Consider the following 16,665-nt stretch of genomic DNA (forward strand, 5'->3'; position numbering starts at 1 on the left):
TCATCATCAGGGAAATACAAATCAAAACCACAATGAGATACCACCTCACACCTGTCAGAAGGGCTAAAAGTAACCACAAGAAGAAACAAGAAATGTTGGTGATGATGTGGAGAAAGGGAAACCCTTTTGTACTGCTGGTAGGAATGCAAACTGGTACAGCCACTCTGGAAAACAGTGTGGAGGTTCCTCAAAAAATTAAAAATAGAACTACCCTATGACCCAGCAATTGCACTACTAGGTATTTATCCAAAGGATACAAAAATGCTGATTCAAAGGGGCACATGCACCCCAATGTTTATAGCAGTGCTGTCAACAATAGCCAAATTGTGGAGAGTCCAAATGTCCATCAACTGACAAATGGATAAAGAAGATGTGGAATATTACAATGGAATATTACTTGGTGATCAAAAAGAATGAAATCTTGGAGCACCTTGGTGGCTCAGTCGGTTAAGCATCCAACTTTGGCTCAGGTCATGATCTCACGGTTCGTGGGTTCGAGCCCAGCGTCAGGCTCTGTGCTGACAGCTCAGAGCCTGGAGACTGCTTTGGATTCTGTGTCTCCCTCTCTCTCTGCTCCTCCCCCACTCACACTCTCTATCAAAAATAAACATTAAAAAAAATTATTAAAAAAAAAAGAATGAAATCTTGCCGTTTGCAACAACATGGATGGAAATAGAGTGGATTATGCTAAGTGAAATAAATCAGTCAGAGAAAGACAAATATATGATTTCACTCGTGGAATTTAAGAAACACAACAGATGAACATAGAGGAGAAGGAAAAATATGATAAAAACAGGCAGGCAAACCATAAGAGACTCTTAAATACAGAAAAAAAACAGGGTTGCTGGAGGGGTGTTGGGTGGGGGGAAGGGCTAAGTGGGTGATGGGCATTAAGGAGGGCACTGGTTGGGATGAGCACTAGGTGTTATATATAAGTGATGAATCACTAAATTCTACTCCCGAAATTTAAAAAAATAGGCAATAATAAAATCCAGAAGGCTAAAAAAAAAAAATGACCATCATAGGGAAGCTGCAATGTGAAATTATTCCAACAGATTGGCAAGGTTCTACAATTAGGATGGACAGACAGACAGAATCTCCCAGAATAACATCCATGTAGCATTCCTTAGCCATCAATCTAGACTGGAGCAGGAAGAAAATGAATCCAGGAGAGCTATCACCAAGAAAAGCAAAGTGAAAATGAAGGTTCATCTGATAGGCTTAATCACAATGAGAGGATATTAACATTTCTCTCAGAGTTTGAGAGCAATCAAGTAAACTCTTAAGTGACACGTTAATTTCGGGGAAATGAAAAAGCTAAATGAAAAGGAAATGTAACTAGGAGCGCATGGGTGGCTCAGTCGGTTAAGCGTCTGACTTTGGCTCAGGTCATGATCTCACGGTTTGTGGGTTCAAGCCCCAAGTCGGCTCTCTGCTGTCGGCCCAGAGCCTGCTTTGGATCCTCTGTCCCCGCTCTCTCTCTCTGCCCTTTGCCCCCTCCCTTTCAAAAATAAACATTTTAAAAAAGGGAAATATAACTAGAGTGTATCACACGGCTCAGCTGTGAAGATTCACATAGTCATAATAATATAAGTAGATAATATTGAACTAGCCCCAAATTGTAAGTACATTGAGAAGTGGGATGAGGGAGGAAGGAGAAGGCAGAAGACAGTGAAATCCTCATCTTTAGTGTAGTTAAATAGAAATATCTAAACCCAAAACGTGTAGCAGAATGTAAGCATTTTAGAAATAACAGAAATGTCTTAAAAAGTTGAAAATCATTGCCTCTAGGGAGCAGAAATCAGGAATGGGGAAGAAGAAAGAGGAGGATTTAAAAAAAAATTTTTTTTTAAAGGAAGATTTCTGGGACTTTTTGACTTTCTAACCGGCATGCAGTAAGAGAATGTTGTAAGCTTTGGAACAGACATATCTCAGCTGTGCCTCCTACTGCTTGTGGGACGTAGGGCCAGTTGCTTAAACTCCTGGGGCTCCAGTTACTCATCTGTAAAGTGGGACCATCAACACCTATCTCACAGGAGAGGAAGTATAGGGAAGTGGTTAAGAGACCCTGCAGTCACACCGCCTAGACTCAGATTCCATCCAGCTCTTACTGATGGACTAACTGTGGGGAGCTGTGAAAATTACTTAATTTCTCTGGGCCTGTTTTTTTCTTTGCGAGAATGGTGAGTATAATAGAACCTACCTCAGAGTTGCTAAATGGATTAAGAGAGACAATCCAGAAGCTCCCAGCACACAGTGGAGTTCAGTAAATAACTCTGAGGCATTACAAGGGTTACACAAAATAACACACCAGGAGCTATCCGGAGCACTTGACCCACAATGGGCATCCCCTTCTCCTAAAAACACATCAGGAGAACCCAGGAGGAGAGCCGCTCTTGATCTCCAGCCAGACTAAAGTAACATGTCCAGCTCCCCATGCAATGATGCCAAGGTAAGTGCTCCTTGACCCATCACCAAGCCCGGCTCCAAACACACTTGTCAGAACAGCCGTTTTATTTGGAGGAAGTGTGTAAGACTCCTTTAACGCTGATGGAGTTTCACCAGCTTGTTCTTACAGTCTACTTACACACGGGAGAGCCTGTCAAGGCCGTCACTGCCAGGCCAGGACTCAGACTGCCCAGCACAGCAGGTACACCACGAATGTGCAACACACGCTCTACAGCTTGAACAGCCTTCCCCTGACGCCAGATCAGACTCCATCTGGAAAACCGGCCACAGGAATGCTCTAAAGCCACACCCATACTCCGATGGATGCCCCTAACCCTCATTACTCCCACCTCGCCCGGGAGCAAGACACCTAACCCAAATCCCAAGTCACTTCCTGCCAAGGCTTCTCAGCAATTCAGAGAACTTCTAAGTGCAGGTTCTTTCCAAATAGATCAGTTTCTTGAAACTCACAAGGAGTCAAACACCAGAAGAGAGGGGATTTCTGAAAGCCACCCACTAGGATGGCAACTGGTGCTTGGTAGTTTCAAATATTAAGAAAAGAAGAAACAAGCGACGTTGATTAGGCCGTATCTAATCTCCCTGAGCACAGGAAGTGAGTGAAGGCGAGTGAGTCTGATTTGCAGGAGGCCCTGAGGTTGCACAAAGCAGCCGCTACAAGACACCCGCTTTGCCTGTCTCCAGCTGAGCACACCAGAGGGAAAGCACCACTAAATTCCCTGTGAGCTTTGAGCCAATTAGCTGCAACAAGGTCACCAGGTGAAGGGGACGGGGACGGGGAAGGAGGGAAGACATGGGTTTGACAGGACTAATCTGATGGGGCCGGTGGAAGACAGTAGCCAGGATGCCGCTCATTTCTAAATGTTTATAGAGCCCTTACCATTCACTAGGCATTAAATCAGGCACCCAGGACACACAGAATAAACTCGTCCCCACACTGAAGGACCCCACAGACTAGCAGGGAAGCTGGCTGACATCCTGGTTAGCTGCACTGTGGGAGGCACAGATGGTGTTAGGGAAGAATAGCCTCAGGGTTGAATGCTGTAGGGCAGTTAGGGGTTGTCCGGGCAGGCAGACAGCTGGGGGAGGTGGGCGGAGGTAGAAAGAGAAAACCTCATGTTTCAAGGATGAAGATTCTGGATATTAGATGTTGTTGTAGGGGTGTGTGAAAGGAGTATTAGATGCATTTTGGGGAACAGGTATAGGAAGAAGCTGGAAATGTAGGCAGAGTCTCGCTACCCAGGGATGGGAGGGGCAGAGGCAGGGAGATGGGTCCTGGTAGAGTACAGCGGACCAGGAGAGTAGACAGTGGGAAATACTGGCCCAGAGCCCAGGAGGGAGGCCTTGTCTGGATGTCCAGATGTCACAGCGCAGCAGGGTTGTCTTCAGAGATATTTATTTGTTAGAGGGCAACGAGCCTCATGAAAGGGGTTCTCCCACTAGAGAAACAGGGAGGAAGAAGATTATCTGATCCCCCACAGTGTGCCTGGGGAAGGAATGTGCATGCACAGCCTGGCCCCACGCACTCAGCCCCTCCTCATGTGTTGGGCCGTGTGCAGGTGGCTCCCCGGGGACTGTAGCAGGTTGGTCTGTAGAGTGAACTGCTCAGAGCAAACCCAAAGCCATGGTCTCCAATCAGCTTTATCCATAATAAAGTTAAAGTTTTGATCTCCATCTATCTCCTACAAACTCATGAGCGAGAAAGTGTTATTCATTGAAGCTACTGCCAAACTCCCAACAATACTAACGTATGTTTTGTCCACTGTGCTTTTCTATCCCCGCATTCCAAGCTGGTGGTCGGGCATGCAGGAGTCCCTTTCCTAACACGCCTTCTCAGGGTGAAAAAGCAATCACTCACTGGTTGTCTGTGCTTGGTGTCCTGGGGTAGGGACTGTGAGAGCCTCACAAGGAGAGAGAAGAGATTGGCCCCTGGAACTGAGAAGAGGGGAAATATCAGGTCCCCGGGGGCTGGGGCCTAGACGCTGCCCTTGTCAAGTCCTCAGAGAGGGCAGCTGATCAGTGTCATTAGGAAGGCTGGACCCCAAGCCCAGGAGAACCTCCCTTGAAAAAGACTCCTCTGTTCCAAGTAGCAAGGGCACTGGACCTGAAGGGCCTGTGTGGCCAGACAAGGGAACACCTCAGCAGTGATCAGCCAGAACCGAAGAGCAATGACTTTGCCTGGAAGGGCGATAGTGACATAACCCCTGGGTGGAGGGGCAGGCATTCCACAATCAGAGATCAATTTCCTGCCAGCTCAGTAGAATGGGGGGCTCTGGGCAGCCTGAAGCTAATTTAAACAAAACCAAGAAGTGTGTTTCCTTCACCTCAGCATTGGACGACTAACATTCACAGCTCCAACAGTCATCAGGACACAGAGGGTCTGGGAGTGCTCAGCATGGGAATTCGGGAGTGAAGCCAAGGCATGTGGGCAAAGCCCAGACAATCTCAGACTTGGCGGTAAGTGAAGAAAGAAGGGGCTGAAAAAAATGCAGTCGGCAAGGCAAGAGACACTAAAGAGGAGAGTTAACAGCGTGAAATATTGCAGAGGTCAATTGAGGAAAGGAGTGAAAAGGTAACCCTGTGATCTGGCATTTGGGGTGACCTTAGAGCAGAGCTGTGGTTGTGGAAGTGAATGCAGGGAATAAAGGTCGCATTCTCAAGAAGAGCAGCAGGGGGAAGAAGGAGAGAGCAGGGGTCATAGATCAAGATGGAAGAAAGGCTTATTTTTAACTCAGGAGATTTCCAAACATGCCTACGGTTGAGGGGAAGGAGCCAACGGAACAATGGTAGATACTTTATAGAGCTAGATGGGGAGAACAGGAACATTTGCACGTGTTAAGAACTAGCCCCGGCACAGAAGAAGTGGAAAGGAGTGGAGAAGTAGCGGTAGACAGTTTCCCACTGATTTCTGCCTCCTGGTGCTCATGCCCTTGGGTAATCCCCTCCCCTTAAATGGGGGTCGGGCTTGTTGACTCACTTCTAACAAACAGAATGCTGTAGCAGTGATGATATGCCACTTCAAATATCAGGTTATGAAAAGACTGTGGCTTCTATCTTGGGCCCTCTTGTCTTGCTCTCCCTTGGATCATTTCTCCAGGGAGACATCAGCTGCCAGATTGGAAGGCAGCCTTATGTAAAGGCCCACATGGGTGCCCTCAGAAGAGCATCCTTCAGGCCAGTCAAGCCTTGAGGCGACTGCAGCCCCAGCCAATCACTTGATTGCAATCTTATGAGAAACCTTAAAGGAGAGGCACCCAACTAAACCACAGCCAGAGTCCACATACTGTAAGATAATAAGTGTTACTTTAAGCCACGAAGTTTTGAATGCAGCAATAGGTAACTAGTAAGAAGTAGATAAGCTGGTGTGCAGGGCAGACTAACATTTTAGAGAGCATGTGCCCAAAGACCTTCCATTTTCTGTGCCAAGAACAAGTTGAAAAGAGGGACAGAAGTTTGGCATGGCCACAGTGGAAGATGGGAAATTTAGTTGGACAAGGATGCATGAAAGAATGGACCACTACTCTTAAAAACCCAGCTGAGATTGGCGACAACAGTGTTGAGGCTACTGCAATATGCAGGTAAGGAGCTGTCGTCCAGCTACCCCCACACCCTGAAATAGAAGAGGTTGTTGCAATGACCAGGATTGGGAGTTTATAAGATGATGGAGTAGAAAGCCAGAGAGGCAACTTAGGAAGATGCTAGCCAGACATGGGCTACAGTGAAGGAACCACAGGAAGGGAACAAGAGGTGGTTGGAAGGTCATGGTTAGATGGGCAGAAAATGGCAGTCTCTGTAAAGCTGATGAGCTGACGTCGTAAGTTAAAGAGTGAGAAAACCAAAAGGCCCCAGGTCTGGGTTCAGAGGGGAAGCAGTTCTAAGGTGACCAGATGACTCAGGGTGTATGCATGGGTGGGGTTCTTAAAATGGAATGCCCTCTGCCAACTCTCCCCATCCAACCCAAGCCACTCTGAGCTCCCTCTAACCCATCTCCCTGAATGCCATGCTCTCCCCAAAAAGGAATCCTATGGTTCTGTTCTTGCCATGTCTGCCTGGACAGCCCTCCATTCCATTCCCATCTCCCCCCTTCCAATGTATTCCTTTCATTTTCCCCCAACATATTCCTTTTCAACTCTCAAGCTCCAGCTCACATCCTGCTTCCTTAGTGAGATCCTCCCCCAAATCTCCAGTCTGAATTAACATCTCCCCAGCCTAGTGTTGCACCTGTTACAGCCCTACAGCTTGTCACACGTATCATTAGGTTGATGGGGTTTTTGGTTTTCTCCATTGGAAGGCACATCCTTGGAGGGTAGAAAGTGTGACCCAGGATCTTTAAGTGGCTGATGTTCTTGGCAGAGTGGCTGATTCACGGTCAGTGCTCAGTCCTGAACCATGTAAAGTAGTTAAATAATAAGGCTGAAGACACCAAGCTGTAATAGGTCTGCCTGAGGAACTCTGAGATCAGAGAGGCAGTGAGCACTTTATCCACTGTGCTTCTGCCAACACTCCCAACAACGGTGCAAGAGTAGACCTTCCACCGTTTGGGAAACTAAGGCTCAGAGGTTCAGATACTTGTCCATGATGGGTGTTTTCACACCTCGCTAGGCTCTCATCCAGTCTCAAGGCTAAGTTCCATGATTATGCTGATGACCCCCAGATTTCATCTCCAGCCCAAGCCATTCCCATACTGGAAACAATTCCCAACTGCCTATGCTGCATTTCTAACAGACTTCTTAATCCGCTGTCTTCATCCTGGTAAATGGCAGCTTCCCTCTACCAACTAGGACTAAAGCCGACTCCTCGCTTTCACACACCCATACCCAGCTATCCTATCGGCACCTGTCAGCTCCACCACCAAAGGCTGTCTAAATTTGACCGCCCACTCCCACTTCAGCACCTGCTGGGAGCCCCCAGCACCACCCACCTGGATTATTGCAAGCTCCTTACTATCTCCCTGCTTCCACACCTGTGCCCTACAGCCTGTTCTCCGCACAGTAGCAGAGAGGATCTTGCCAAATGTAAATCCAACCAGTTCACCCTTCTGCTTAACACCTTCCTGCAGTGTGCCCATCTGAGTAAAAGCACAAGTCCACATGAGGGCCCACGGGCCCTACATGATTCAGGCTCCTGTCAGTCGCTGCTCAGATTGTTAAAATAGCTTCTTCAGGTGTAATTCACATGCATACAGTTTACTTAATGTGTGTGGTTGTGTGGCTTTCAACATATCCTTAGAGCTGTGCAGCCACCCTCTCAGAGAATTTTGGAGCACTTTCGTCATTTCAAAGAGAAATCCTGCCTCTTGCAGCTGGCACTCCTCAGCCTCCCCTCTCCCTGGCCTAGGCAACTTGTTTTCTGTCTCCACAGATTTGCCTACTGCAGAGATTTCCTATAAACCTGTCTGATTTGATCACCTACTTCTGTCCCCCTTCCCCAGACACCTCCTACCTCCCCCCCCCCTTCCCACACCTGAACACCCCCCAGCACACTCCCTTCCCAGGGCCCTTGCCCTGCAGCTCTTGCGCTGAAAGCCACACTGCACAGCCACACCTTCTCCTCTTCAGGTCTCTGGTCAAAATGCCACCTTCTCAGGGAAGCCTTCCCTGACTTCCACACAAAACAACCCCCCCACCGTTCCTGAACCACTTCCCGCTCTACTTAATTTTGTCCATGTCACTAATCATTATATCACAGTATATATAATTATATATATTATATATTTGATATTTGTTATATATATATTTTTTTAATTGTGCCCCCTCTGACACCCATGGAATATGAGTTCCAGAGGCAGAGATATCATCACTTTTGTACCCTCAGTGCCTTGAGCAGCATGTGAAATATACTCTATAAATATTGTCAAATGAATGGCAACAATAGTTTTCCAACAGGAGCCTATCAGACTCCAAAATCCATACCCTTGGTGGTGCCTGGGTGGCTCAGTCAGTTGAGCGTCCATCGTCAGTTCAGGTCATGATCTCGTGGTTAGTGAGTTTGAGCCCCCCGTTGTGCTCTGTGCTGACAGCTCAGAGCCTGGAGCCTGCTTCAGATTCTATGTCTCCCTCTCTCTCTGCCCCTCCCTTGCTCTCACTCTCTCTCATTCTCTCTCAAAAATAAATATTTTTAAACATCTATACCCTTAAACATTATGCTCTGCAGATCTTAGAGAACAGGGAGGATTTGAACAGATGGTAAAAGGCCAAGATCTACCACCCACGCTCAGTGTGGTGGATGCTGAGGTACATTGTCCAGCTCTCCCCTCAGGACAGGGCATACATTACCCCAGCTGCAGCTCACAGTTGCATCTTTAGGGCTTGCCCTGGCCTAAAGAGACTGCCCTACCCAAGACCACTTCCCCTTTTCAGCACAGCCTGTATTCAATGGTCAATGCAGGGGCAGAAAGCCTACCCTGAGCTCCAGTTTTAAAAGGCCATCCTATATGATCCAATAATTCCACTATGGGGTATTTATCCAAAGTAAACTAAAACACTAACCTGAAAAGATATATACACCCTTATGTTTATTGCAGCATTATTTATAATAGCCAAGATATTGAAGCAGGCCAAGTGTCCACCCATAGATGAACAGATAAAGAAGAGGCAGGGTGTGTGTGTGTGTGTGTGTGTGTGTGTGTGTGTGTGTAATGGAATATTACTCAGCCATAAAAAAGAGATCTTGCCATTTGTGACAACATGCATGGACCTAGAGGGTATTATGCTAAGTGAAATAAGTCAGACAAATACCATATGATTTCATTCATATGTAGAATATAAGAAACAAAAGCAAACAAGAGACAAACAAGAACCAGACTCTGAAATACAGAGAACTGAGGGGAGGTGTGTGGAAGGATGGGTGAAATGAGAGGATTAAAGAACACACTTAATCATGATGAGCACTGAGTAATGTATAGAATTGTTGAATCATTTACATTGTACATCTGAAATCAATATAACACTGCATGTTAATTATACTTGAACAAAAGAATCTTTTTTTAAATATGGCATATACATACAACGGAATGTTATTCAGCCTTAAAAAGGTATGAACTTTTGATGCATGCTGCAACATGGATGAAACTTGAAAGCCTTTTGTTAAGTGAAATAAACCAAACACATAAGGAAAAACTAATAATAAAAGAAATAAAGGACCATCCTAGCTTCTGAGCTCCTTGAGGTACTGGCTGAAGCCTTTGTTGTGACAGCATCAAAGTTCAACTTTTCTCTGTGTCCATCCTGTTTCCTTCCCTCCCCCCGAAGGCGTCCATCTTGAGAACACTCCCCAATAAGCTTTGTTGTGCACACAAATCTCACAGGGCCTGCCTCCTGGGGAGCTCAACCTGTGATGCTCTGAACAAATCATCTGATGGCTTTTTAGAAAGGACGAAGGATCTTTGGGAAATTGGACACCGAACAAGTAAGCTGGGCCTCTGAAATCCACACCAACAACCAGATGAACCAGTCCCACCTGTATCTGCATGAACCTGGCTCTCATCATAGCGCTTTTAACAAAAATAACATGGAAAGGAAAAGAAGGTGGTATGCATAGCCCACGATCAGCTCCACCGCTCTGAAGTGTCCCTCAAGTGAAAAACAGCCCCATCTTGGTCAAGCACAGCTGAGCTTGGGCTGTCTGTGCTGTGACCTCACTCTGCTGAGCCAAGTGGACAATGACTCATAAGTCATCAGGCTCAATCAAAATTTCCTCTTGGCTACATACCCCGCCCCCACCACAAGGCCCGTGGTTATCTCCACCTCCCCCTTCTGGAGCGGGGCTGCTGAGTGGGAGAGAAGTGGGAAGGGGGAAATCAGTCAGTCAAGAAGTGACAACCCCAAGGGGGCAGCAATATCCCTGCCTGGAGTTTAGAGAGGAATAAGCAAAAATGATTAAAATCATACATGCCTGTCAGTCTTTTAGTAGAATAAGAAATTAAAGGGGTACCTGGCTGGCTCAGTCAGTAGCATATACAGCTCTTGATCTCGGGGTTGAGTCTGAGCCCCACTTTGGGTGTAGAGGTTACTTAAAAATAAAATCTTTAAAAAAAATTTTTAAGTGTTTATTTATTTTTGAGAGAGAGAGAGAGATAAAGAGCAAGCGAGCAGGGGAGGGGCAGAGAGAGAGGGAAACACAGAGTCCAAAGCAGGCTCCAGGCTCTGAGCTGTCAGCACAGAGCCCAACATGGGGTTCAAAACCACAAACCGTGAGATCATGACCTGAGCTGAAGTCAGACGCTTAACTGACTGAGCCACCCAGGCACCCCATATAATCTTTTTTTTTTAAAGAAAGAAATTAGAGGGTGCAACCCTCCCTAGTATGGGAGCAACTTGAGGGCAGGTATCGATTATCGACGTAATAGTAAAGGTCAATGCTCACATTGGAGAGACAGTGTGCCAAGCGTTGTTTCTGAGCACTTCACATATATTCACTAGTTTCATCCTCATAACAACACTAGGAGGTAGGTACATTATCACCCCCCATTCTGCATATGAGGACACTGCGGCTCAGAAGACCTAAGAAAGGGTGTGAAACTGACGAGGGCCATACAGATCATAAGTGGGTTTAGCCAGTATACTACACAGCTGGTGTGTGTACTTCAGGACTAAAGGCAGTGCCTGGGGCTCTGCGGGTTACACCGCCCCATTGCCCTTCTCACAGCTGACCACATACACCTCAGGAGCAAGCGAACCTGGTTATAGACAACACAGGTTAAGAAGAACCACAGGGGCTGCTCTCAGAGCCCCCCTTCTTCCCACCTGATGTCCAAGGGGCCACTCGCATCTCCCTTTGGCTTGATTTGTGGTGTCTGCTTTCTGTATGATGCATTCATTCTTTCCAGATTTTTTACTTTCTCTCCATTTGCTCACAAGGGAAGGCCTGCTGGGGTGGAAACATCACGCATGAGTTAAAGGAGAACAATGGGCTCTGGGGTGCTGAGGAAGCCCTGAGTGTGGTGGCTGTATTGTGGTTCCTGAGCTTCCTCCAGGCAAGATCTGATCATACATTACACCCAGCAGGGCTGATGGAGACATTTATCACTTCCTCCCTCAACAAAAGGTGCTAATCAAAGAAACTTTTGCTCTCAGGGGCCAGTTGGCCCCTGTGCTGACTACAGCAAGAGCTCTACGGACTCTGGTTACTTACTTGTCCTTTCAGAATGGGACTGTGTCCTTATACCTACAAGCCCCAGCCCCTGCCAGTACACACACAGGTGCTCAGCTGCGTTCTTCCTTGGGCATCTCTGAGTAGCATTGCTTATTCTCAACTTATCCTCCTTGACCAAAAAGCAAAGGGATCCCCTAAGTTTCCAGATTTTGGAGATCGGAGACTGTCTAGATTGAGCTAGACCAATGTTGCTCAAGCTGTTTTCATTATCACTCCCTAAGGAGCCTTGACAGGTATTTTTTTCCCCTAATCACCCTTCTTCCCATGGCATTATTATGTATCAGTATTTCTCAGATAGTACAATGGTTTGTGTCCCTAAGTTTTTTTGTCCCTACACTCCGTCCCCTCAAGAAACGATTTTCACCTCCTTGGGAACAATACTACCTATTGAGAATACATGAGATAGAATCAGTCCCCCACCCTGGCATTCTCTTCCTTTGGGTGGTGACTGTTGACATCCTGCCCGGACACTGCATGTCATGTTCATGGTTGAATATAAACTCCCATCTATCTCTCACAGTGGAACCTAAAGCCTAAAGCGATTTCCCTCCCAGGTGATAATGACCCAAGAGAAACTGAGTGCCTTTGTCCACCAAAAGACCATTTCAAGAACATTCATAGCAGCTTTATTGATAAAAGCCGAAAACTGGAAACAATTTAAGTGATCTTCGATAAAAGAATCATGATATGTTTACACAATGGAATACTACCAGCAATAAAAAGGAACAAACTATTGCCACATATGACAACACAAATAAATTGCAAAAACATACTGTGAGTGAAAGGAAAACAGACACAGAAGAGTACACACCATTTGAGTCCGTATCTGTGAGGTTCAAGAAAGGCAAAACTAGCCCACAGGTAATGGTCTGAAAAGCACGTACTGCTGGGAAGCCTCAAGATCTACCTTGATCTGAATTGTTGCACAGGTACATACAGGTTCAAATGTGAGTACTTGCATAAAAATTCTAGCTATACATTTAATATTTGTGCCCTGAACTCTAAGTAAATTATACCTTAAAATTTTAAACAAGTCCTTGAAAGCTCGTTAAGAAAAATTCAACTAGGGGTGCTTGATTAAGATACAGATTTCCGGAGTGGCTCAGTTGGTTAAGCCTCTGACTTCAGCTCAGGTCACAATCTTGCGGTTCAAGCCCTGCGTCAGGCGCTGTGCTGACAACTCAGAGCCTGGAACCTGCTTTGGAGTCTGTGTCTCCCTCTCTCTCTGCCCCGCCCCCCCCACTCGTGCTCTGTCTCTCTGTCTCACTCTCAAAAATAAACATTAAAAAAAAAATTAAAAAAAATAAAAAAGATACAGATTTCAGAGTCCCTCCCAGAGACCTAGCCTATGGGGCAGGGCTGAGAAACAGAATCTTACCCAGCCCCCCAGGTAATTCTGGTACAGGTTGTCCTGGAACAGTGCTCTAAGACACAGTGGTCAAGAGCTTCCACAGAAGATCTCTCCTGGCTCCATTAGCTTCCCCGCACATGTTCCCATTCTGTAAACCTAAACAACTTGAAGTGAATTTAACAAACGTTGCAAAATGTTCCCTGAAAACCTGTGAGGAGTACAACAGAAATAGACCCCAGTGTCCTATAAGTTTAAATTGAATCTCTGTACAAACCGGCCCCTAGGAATGAAGGCTGTGATGTTGGAAGCAAGGAAAAAAAGCAAAGATACGAACACTTATACTAAACGGTTTTTGAACTGCTGTGATTGAGTACTCTGGTTTGAGCCCATCCTACATTACTGGGTGGTGGAAGGCACAGATCCTAGCTCCTCCTGTTGTGAGCTGTGTGACTTTGGGACCTGATCTCCAGGTCCTGCTCTGTAAAATGGGAATAATAGGGTTTCCTTTCTGTGGTTGTTATAAGGCTTAAAAGAGATTTTAAGAAGGGGGCGGGGCGCCTGGATGGCTCAGTCGGTTAAGCATCCGACTTTGACTGAGGTCATGATCTCATGGCTCATGAGTCTGAGCCCCTCTCTGCTGTCAGCTCAGAGCCTGCTTCAGATCCTCTGTCTCCCTTTCTCTCTGCCACTCCCCAGCTTGTTCTCTCTCTCAAAATAAATAAATAAACTTAAAAAAGAAAAGAAAAGAAATGTAAGGACCATATGTAGGGGAGGAAAAAAAATCTTTCACTCTCTGCCGTTTTCAATTTTCTGCCTGGAGCCCTGCAAGTTAGACTGACAAAAGACAAAGTAACAAGAGAAAAAGAAACAAGTGTAGAAGTTTACTAACAAATGCAGTGCCTATGTGCAGGGGTACCAAGTGATGAGGGTATGAAGCACAGGGGTGGTTAAAACTTAGCTTATATAGCATCTCTACAAGAAAGAAAAAGAGACTTTTAGACAACTGATGGGAAAAGGAAGAGAATTTTGAGTTCCTAGGGCAGCAAACTGTGGGAAGGGAAACAGAGGAGGGAAACTAACGGAAGATAAGGGCTAGTACTAAGGTTTGTGATGTAGGCCCTTCTCTGGGGACCGCCTCGGGCTGATATAAGCCTACAGTTGTCTTTACTGATTAACGTCCCTCCTTTCTGGTAAAGAGGGGAGGCGGACACATTTATAAACTTTTTCCGGCTTGTAGACAAATGGGGGAGAGCAGAGAACTTTTCTTGTATCTGTTTCTTCTCAATTGTCTTCAGCTCAAAATAATTTTTACACAAAAGTGGCATACTTCGGGGTGGTGTAGTCGCCACCATTTAGACGCATGCAGATGGAGCTTTTTAAGAGTAGCTTTCTCCAATCTTTCCTGAAATTTAAGTTCCTGTGTGTACTAGCTTCAGCCCCGTATTCACACATTAAATATTTATTGGGGTGAGGGGTGGGGGGCACCTGGGTGGCTCAGTCGGTTGAGCGTCCGACTTTGGCTCAGGTCGTGATCTCACAGTTTGTGAGTTTGAGCCCTGCATCCAGCTCACTGCTGTCAGCGTGGAGCCCTCTTCGGATCCTCTGTCCACCTCCCCCACTCACTCTCTCTGTCTTGAAAATAAACATTAAAAATAATAATAATAATAAAATAAAAAATAAATATTTATTGGGCATCTATTTAATGCCAAACACTGTGCCAAGGATGGGGATTAAAGGGATGAATGAGATGTGGACACTCACATTAGATGGGGCGGGTAGAACGACCTGGGAGGACAGGTACTGAGGATACCCTGCATAGTTGCAGGCATCCCCCCCATCTCTGGGAACTAGGGAAGTCCTCTCAGAGTTCCCCTGAGCTGACTTTAGTGGGATCCATAGAAGTTGCCAAAAAGGCAAACCAAAAAAATGGAGAAACAAAGGCTTGGAGTGAGGAGGAGATATAGCTGTGTAAGCTTTCTGGGTTCTCTTTCATGGGGTACACTCATTCGAAAGCCAGCATCTAGTGAGAGGCAACAGGTCAGATACCGTGAGAAACATGGGGATGACTAAGACAGTCCATGGTCTCAGGAGGCTCACCATTGGAATCAAACCTTCCCAGAACTACTTGGGTGGTAGAAAGCAGACAATCAGAATTATACACATAATTCTATTTGTCCTATGTTACTAACCAAGTGCTGGTCTTCAGAAGGGTGGGAAGGGGTCTTGGGTGCCTTTAGTACTTATCCCCGGGATCTGGGGAGAGTCTCTGACCATGAGGGAGTCAGCATGCAGTGATGACTGGCCACTTCCAACCACCTCTATCGCCCTCAAATTATAGCATTTAGGAAGCCCTGCCCTTGAAAGTCAACTTCCAGGGAACATTCACAAATAACAGAAATCACACTCCATCTCAGGTGGATCAGAAGCATCTTTTCCCAGCTCTCTCCAGATCCAAAGGCCACCATGTCACTTTGCCATAAATCCAACCCTTTCAAGAAGACTTGTGATGTTCAGTGAAACCGGTAACTTCTCGAGAGGTCTGTGAGAGGTCCTTCATGCTCAGTGGCATGCTAGTAAGTGGTCAACGTCGGCTCTCCAGGAGAAAAAACCCTGATCTGTTGGGCAATTTTTCTAGTGTAAATGCTCCCACCATGACCGAACCACCAGTGTGAGGCCACTGAACATAGAGTTGGGAGAGACATGTGTCATTAGCTCACAAGCAGAGAGGACCTGCTCTGACACACCACCACGCCATGTTCTCCCATAGCCCTGAGAGATGACTTCCAGAATATCTACAAATGTTACCCCAGTGATGAACAACAGCACACTTTTTTTAACTTTTTTTTTTTCAAGTGAGCTCTATCCTCAACATGGGGCTTGAACTTACAACACCAAGATCAAGAGTTGCATGCTCCACAACTGAGCCAGCCAGGTACCCCAACAACAACATATTCTTACCAGCCCCAAACCATTTTTGAAACAGCTTCAGGCACCATAGTGACCTGCATTCAGAGCTGGGCCCAGGCCTCAGGGACCAGGCCACCTCCCACAGCAGGTCCCATCCTTTCTCTGCCTGGTCACCTCCTATTCAGCCTTCCCATTCTCAGCTTGAGTCACTTCCTCAAGGAAATCTTTCCAACACCCCACCCCAGCCTAGGTCAAATCCTCCTACCAGGAGCTCCCAAAGCTCCACCCACCTCTCCTTCCTGGGCTCATCACAGTTTAATGGTATATCTTGTAGGTGTGATTATTTGATTTGCATCTCTCTCCGTTTAGACTAATCTCCCAATGGATACAGACTGGTCACCACTAATCCCTCCCTGGCACATGACAGAAACTCAGCATATACTTGTGAGACAATGAAGACATGATGTGATGAAATGACTAAACCCAAAAAGCACGGACACTGGGCAGAGCCAGAACTACCTTTCAGGGTTACCCTGCGGTGTTCTCTCGCCTTTACCTTCAGTCGGTTTCAAGGTTTGGGGCTCTGATATCAACTTAGCCACTCAGTCATCATCCAGTAGAGGAAGTAATTTTCTAGCTCTGAGGAGGAGGCCAGCTAGCCACGGGCCACCACCAGCCTGAATGGCTGTGTTCAAAGTAAACAAAGATCTCCCCTCTAGCCAGATGCAACTGCAAGAACTCTTGGATTTGCTACAGAATGTCCTTTGGGGACCAAAAAATGCACCTTT

Source organism: Acinonyx jubatus, chromosome A3 (assembly GCF_027475565.1).
Source record: "Acinonyx jubatus isolate Ajub_Pintada_27869175 chromosome A3, VMU_Ajub_asm_v1.0, whole genome shotgun sequence".
Lineage (NCBI taxonomy): Eukaryota > Metazoa > Chordata > Mammalia > Carnivora > Felidae > Acinonyx > Acinonyx jubatus.